Here is a 7083-nt window from a genome sequence, read left to right as displayed (position 1 = left end):
TTTTTTGTATGTTTTTCGTTGCAAAAATGCGTCATGACTTTTCCGACAACCCAATATTTTCAGGGTGCCAAGCAAGGAGAATGGAAAGCTATCACTTAAAACCCAAACTCCCTGTTGGCTTTTAATCAAGGGTTGTTTTTGCTTTGGTTTTTTTTTTTAGCTGAGCCATCCTGCCTCCTGTTGGCAGCTCAGCGGCAGCTCAGCGGCAGCTCAGCTCGGGCCAGGAATCGAACTGGTGACCCTGTTGATCAGAGCTCACACTGTTGAGCAAGCTCTTAACCAACTGAGCCACTCGGCCGGCCCTTAATCAAGGGGTTTTAAAAGCAAAGATTGAGGGTTAGGGAATAGGCTGATATGAGGAAGCACTGGCGGTACAGATTTTGATTGGAAAGCTTTGGAACTTGGCCATTTATGGTAAGGGTCTTCAGCGTCGATCTTCCTTCATTACACACCCGTCACTTCTGAAGGGGTTGTGGTGTTTAAGTTCTAGTCATGTCCCAGTTCTGTGGTTCTGTTGGGGGGGAGGGGCGGGCAGGGGCGCAAAACTTTGGTTCTGGGTTCAGCTGGAGGTCAAAGTTCTCTCCTCCGTGCATGCTTTGGCTTCCATGACTTGTGGTTTTGGTCTTTTGACTCTGAAAGGCAATTTAGTACCCCTTAGAAACAGGATACGACTATTATAAGCTGGTCCTGCAGTTACAGTGGCACCCAGCCTACTTACTAGTTTGGAAGCCCTTAGATATTCCAAGGCAGTGCTAGGATTGATGGTGGGGGGTCTAGGAATCTTTTCAGGCTGGCAGTCCTGGAGCCTGGAGTCCTGACCCTCAGGTGTGCCAGCCAGCCAGCTTTCTTGGGTTTGGGCACTTTCCCAGGGCACTGCCACAAAGCAGAGCACACTCATTGCTCGCAGGGTTGACAACCTTTACCCCGGTCTCTGTGCTTTGCATCCCTTTCACTCATTCTGAGGGATGCCCCTCCTGCCCTGCTCTTCTCTTGTCACCAAGCAGGACCTCTTTAGCCAGCTCAGGCTTTCCCGAAAGACTGGAAGGAGGACTTGCTTAGAGCAGCTCAGTTTGGGCCCTCGAGAGCCTCTGTGGCAAGGAACTGCACAGGCCTGGCTGGGCCGGCCCAGAGAGGAAAATACCAGGAGAGCATATAAAATAATAGGTCAATACATTAGCCTGTCTGACGTGATAGGTTGGGACCAACCTGGGAATGCTAAGGAACTTACATTTTATTCTGTAGTCATTGGAAGCTACTGGAGTTTTCACAAGCAGAAAAGTGACATGATCAGACGTGCATTTTAGAAAAACGATCCTGGAGGCAGCGGGGCGACTGAAGTGGGGAGACGTGAAAGCAAAGGCACCAGTTGGGAGGTGCCTGCCAGGTTCTCAAAGAGATGGTGTCTTTAAAGGGATTTTGGTTATAGAATTGATAGAATGTAGTGACATTGGGATGGAGAGATATAAAGCGAGGGAAAGGTGAGCCTACATTTTCTACCTTCGGTGGCTGGATAATGATTTCTAGCATTTGATGAGCACTTATTATTATGCCTGACACTGTTCTAAGCACTTTACATGCAATAGTTCATTTAATCCTCCTACAGTTGTTGTGTTATTATTACCACCCCTTTTACAGATAAAGAAACTAAGGTCCTAATAGGTTGACTTGCCCAAGGACACATAACTGGTAAGTGGAGGAGGTGGGATACAAATCAAGGTGGTTTAGCTTTAAACGCTGTGCTCTTAATTAATCATTATGCTCTGCCATAGCATGTTACTGTCCTAGAGATGTCATTCATGATGTCTGCCAGTCCTCAGCACTTTCTGAGTGAGACTGTCCCACCCACAGCTCCTGAAAAGTGTCTCTTAGTGATACACCCCCTTGGCAAGAGCTGATTGGACCAAGGTGAGCACTTGACCTAAGACAAAGAAATCATAGGCCTAATGGCTCCTATGAGGTGGCCTGCAAAAGATGAGACCAGACAAGATTTCTTCTTATTTACATGCTGAAAATATTTCATGATAAAACTTTAAAACAGTGGTACTACAGGGCCGGCCAAATGGCGTGATGGTTAGAAGGCCCCAGTTCTGATCCCACATATGAGGGCCAGTGACACTGCCCTCCACAGCCAAGATGCTGAACAACTGTTCAACCTGGAGCTGGGCTGCCGTGAGTCGCCGGCGACGGCGTAAGCTGCAGCCCCTGTGGCAGTGGGTTGCCATGGGCTACCGTGAGCAGCCAGCAGCCAGCGTGAGCGGCTAGCAGTCACAGTGAGTGGCCGTCCAGAAGCCAGCGACTGATCTGCCTCGCCCGGGAAGAGCGCAATGATGGTGCCAACTNCCCGGGAAGAGCGCAATGATGGTGCCAACTTGGGCCAGTGAAGCAACGTCCTCCATAACTAGACTGAAGAACAAAAGGACAGAAACTTGTCTGTTCCCCCTTCCCCCAATTCCCCAGCACTGTTCCCATCCCGACAGCTCCCCAATAAAAATCTTAAAAAAACAACAGTGGTACTACACACCAATTAGAATGACTAAAATTTAAAAGATGGACAATACCAGGTACTGACATGGATGTGGAATAACTGGAACTGTCATACACTGTTGGTGGGAATATCAAATAGTACAGAAACTGGAAAATGGTTGGGCACTTCCTTATCAATTTCAATATGGAATTACCATATGAGTCAGCCATTTTACTCTTATTTACCCAAGAGAAATGAAAACATACGTCCACACAAAGACTCGTATACAAATGTTTATGGCAGCTTTATTCATAACAGCTTAAAAAATTGGAAATAGCACAAATACCGAACAGCAGGTAAATGGATAAACAGATCTTGCCATTTTGCAACAAGATGGATGGACCTAGAGGGTATTAGGCTAAGTGAAATACCTCAGACAGAGAAAGACAAATACTGTATGATCTCACTTATATGTGGAATCTAAAGAACAGAATAAATGAGCAAACAAAATAGAAACCCAGAGAACAAACTGATGGTTGCCAGATGGGAGGGGGTTAGGGGTGGGTGAAAAAGGTGAAGGGGATTAAGAAATACAAACTGCCGGTTATAAAATTAGTCATGAGGATGTAAAGTACAGCAGATAATATAGTCAATAATATTGTAATAACTATGTACAGTGCCAGATGGTTACTAGATTTCTTGTGATCACTTTATAAGGCATATAAATGTCTAATCACTGTGTTGTACACCTGAAACTAATATAATATTGTATGTCAACTATAATGAAAAATAAATTTTAAAAAACTTTTCAAAATGTATACTTAAAATTGGTTCATTTGATTGCATGGAAAGCATACTTAATAAAACTTGTTTTAAAAAAGACAGACTGCATGGGAGGGGTCTGAGAGACTTGTCTTAGAGCTATGCAATGGCTTCAGTGGTTTGGTGGCAGAAAGGGGAGAAGAGAGATACAGCATGGCTTTAGACAAAGGCTGCACAAAGTTCATGATTTGGGTTTTATTTTTTCAAGGACAGCCAAAATATGGATCATGTGTACAGCCTGTGAGGATGAAGTCTGGTGCAAGAGAGAGAAAACATAAGAGAGACCAGGAAAATCCTGCAAGGCCTCAGAGGTGGTTCGAGGGCACACCCAGCCAGTCTCTGAATCAGGAAGGACCTAATAGGCAGATGGAGACACAGGAACTGAGTTCAGGCCTCAATGGAGGAGGGCCCGGATATCTGCCCAAACTGCCCCATGGGAGCCTGGGGCTGGGGGAGAAGCACAAGGCTTTGAACCTGCTGTTAGGAACAGCAGGGAGCCACCTGGTTCAAGTCCAAGGATTGTCAGACATAAAGTTGGAGCTCATTAATCTGTAATGAAGTCAGTCACTGTGTTTATAGAGTTTACCCTAGCAACCTGGGAGCAAAGCAGAGGAACAACCATTTCAAATGCCGCTTCCTTCTCAGCCCCCCGGACCTCGCTGGCTTCTTCCACAAGGCAGGTCGGTCTTAAGGGGTCTCTAGATGGGTCTGTCTCCAGTGTGTTCCAGTGTGTGTGTGGCGGGGTGGGGGGGCTGGTGTGCAGCCCCTGATGCCTGGCCTGTGCCCTCTAGCCCAATGCGCCCGCGTCTCAGGACTTCTGTTTGTGTACCTCTCAGCTGCTGTGCACTGCCCAGGTCAGACCCCTGGCCAGGCTGCAGGTTGGGATGTGCATTTGCTCTGCTGACTTTCAGCCTCTAGGGTCCCCCCTGCTCAAGGAGAAGAGTCATTATTAGTTCCTGGGAATCAGCTTCCTCCGGAGCTCTAACCTTTTGTCTGCTCTGCACCTTCTCAGTAATTTCTGAGGATTTAAGCAAAAGCAGACTCTTTTCTCCTCCAAAGAATGAAAACCCTCCCCTAGGTGACTTTCAGCCAGAGAGCAGGCACTTTTCATGGTAATCCATCACATTACATCTTCCTCTGCTGGAGTTTTCATCTTTAATTATCTTATTATTACAAAATTACATGCTCCTTGGAAGACATTCAAACAATGTGGAAATGTATAATACGCAATAATCTCTGTGCTTCCACCTTCCAGAAATAACCCTGGCTCACTCTGGTCTATATTCCTTAGGACATATACATGTATTCTAATACAAGAATATATTTATTTTGTTTTTTATTTTTATTTTTGTGGTAAATAGATATAACATTACAAAATTTTATAAGATTGTATAAAATATAAAAAGGTTAAATTTTATAAAATTTAAAATAAAAACTTTGACTATTTTAACCATATAGTTCAGTGGCATTAAGTACAGTCACATTGTGCAACCATCACTACCGTCCATCTCTAGAACGTTTTTATTTTCCCAAACTCAAACTCTGTACGCCTTAAACAGTGACTTGCCCTGTGCCCCTCCCCCCACAGCCCCTTCTCTCCTTCAGTGTCCATAATTCATAATCAGATGGCCCCCTAGGCCAAGCCCCTCTGACATTCTGTATCCTGTGGTGCTTTCCCCCTCTGTGCCTTTGTCCAACTGATTGTGCCTTTCTTCTAGCAGTTTCTATTGCCTAAAACTCTCTCTGGGCTCCCCTTGTCTAGCTAATCCCTTTTTGCCCCTCCCCCCCACTAGTCCGATTCTCCCCTTGTCCAATGGGTCCTGCCGTTTGTATCCACAGCAGCATTTTACAGATTAGCACGGAATTTACCTCATGTTCTTATGACTTCTCAACTAACTGTAGGCACAGCTTTAAGATGTGGTGGTTGTCTATATTATCCCTGGCTCTAGGTTCAATACTAGGCACAGTGATTTATGGAGGGCTGATTCCGTAAAATCCTGAGCGCCTAGCCAAACAAGTTAGACTCAGTGCTGGGCGGGGGAAGAGGGGGTGTTGTGGCTGCTCGCTCGCCGGCTGTAAAGCAATTCATGGATCAGGTAGAAATAGAGAAGGAAGGTTTATTCAAGTAAGAGGCGGGTCATTTGGGCAGAGTGTGGTGCAAACTACTGCCTCGAGTCTTTCTTTGGTCTCAAGTTTTACATTTTCTAACCGGGATGTAAATTGCTTCAGCCAGTAGAGGAATTTTCAACTGAGTTCGGCTTTGTCCGTTGGGGTGGGGGAAGATGCAGTTAAGCCGGTTATGGCAACCTTTGCATATGTTATGTAGATTTAGGTTGGGGCCAGGAGTGGATCCTATACAGATGCAAAACCGCTCCCAAATCACAAGGCCAGCACTGGGGCCGAAGTAAATAGGAACATGGAAATTGGCATGCATAGTAAATGTATAGGAGGCAGAATCATTAAGAGGCAAAGAAAGAAAAGAAAGCTTTCAAAAAGTCCCAAGCTAATTACACTTGCTAATTCAAATTATACCAGAGATCCAAATCTCAAAACAGAAGATTTAGGGCCACCATTACAATCCCCCTGTCTTAACATTCCCCCATCTCTGATCGGCAATGAAAAATCTTTGGAAATTGGGATGAGGGTCCATCTTCTGTAACTGCTTCAAGCTGGGCAGGGGCGTAGAGCTGTCCCTACCTATGAGATTGCCGGTTAAAGATGGTGGAATGACCAGGCCTTGGAAAATTCAGGCAGCTCTCTAGAAATTAGACCAAATTGGGGGCTACAGACTGGGAGTTGGAGCTCTGATCGATGGGAATGACGGCTGTTTCAGGGTTATTTGAAGGGATGGACTGGAAGCCTTGCATGCGTGCCATCTGCAATTTAATGGACTCGATTCTGGAAGAGACAAATTTAAGCAGAAGGTTAAAGAGGCGTGGCCCAGATAGAAGTAACCCAAGAATAATGAGAGGAACGAGTAAAGGTGACAGAAGGGACCATAACTAGGATCACCAAGAGTGAAAAGGGGGTCCCAGGTGGGGTGCAAGTAAAGAGGTAAACGAAGAGCTCTTAAGAGAGAGGTAATAAAATAAAGAGCAGCTCGAGGAGTCTGGGGTTAGTTATTAGTACTTATCAGTCCTGGTGTTGTGGGCCAACCTAGTAGCTGCCCCTCCCCCCAAAAAACTTTTATGTCTTCTTTCCTATAGAAATATTAAGTATAGAAATGATAAGTCTTTCCCCTAGTTTCTTAGTTCCTTAGTTCCTCCTGGCTTTGGTTACTCTTCTAATCAGTTTCTGAGTCCTAAACAATAGATTGTTCATAGAAATCTCCTACCCCTGCTTCAGATAACTACTTGAAAGCCTGTAACTTCCCAATATCCCCCAGGCCAGTAAGCTGAATGCCAAACCCATTCTGGGCCCAGACAATTGACCCACGACGGGCTGAATGGCCACAAGCTTCATAAGTGCTAACAGATTTATTAATTAAAATCTACTTTTCCTCATTCAGGGGCCTTGGGGATACAGAGGATACCCCAGCAAGATTGCCAGTCACAACCAAAGAAGCCAACACGGTCTTCCAGGCAGAGGTCGAGGCTCCTTCATCTCATCTGAGATCAGCTAGGGTGAGAGTTCTGTGAGTCCCCCAATAGGCAGGGACAGCTCTACTCCCCTGCCCAGCAGGAAGCAGCTACAGAAGAAAAGACCTGTCTGTCAACTTCCCACAGAGAGTTAATGGGGATCACGTCTCTCAAGGGGAAAACAAGGCAGGCAGTTAGAGGCAGGCATTGGGTCTCTGC

This window comes from Hipposideros armiger, unplaced genomic scaffold (genome assembly GCF_001890085.2).
Source record: "Hipposideros armiger isolate ML-2016 unplaced genomic scaffold, ASM189008v1 scaffold_7, whole genome shotgun sequence".
Lineage (NCBI taxonomy): Eukaryota > Metazoa > Chordata > Mammalia > Chiroptera > Hipposideridae > Hipposideros > Hipposideros armiger.
The sequence above is the reverse complement of the archived record's forward strand: the minus strand, read 5'-3'. Positions refer to the sequence as shown.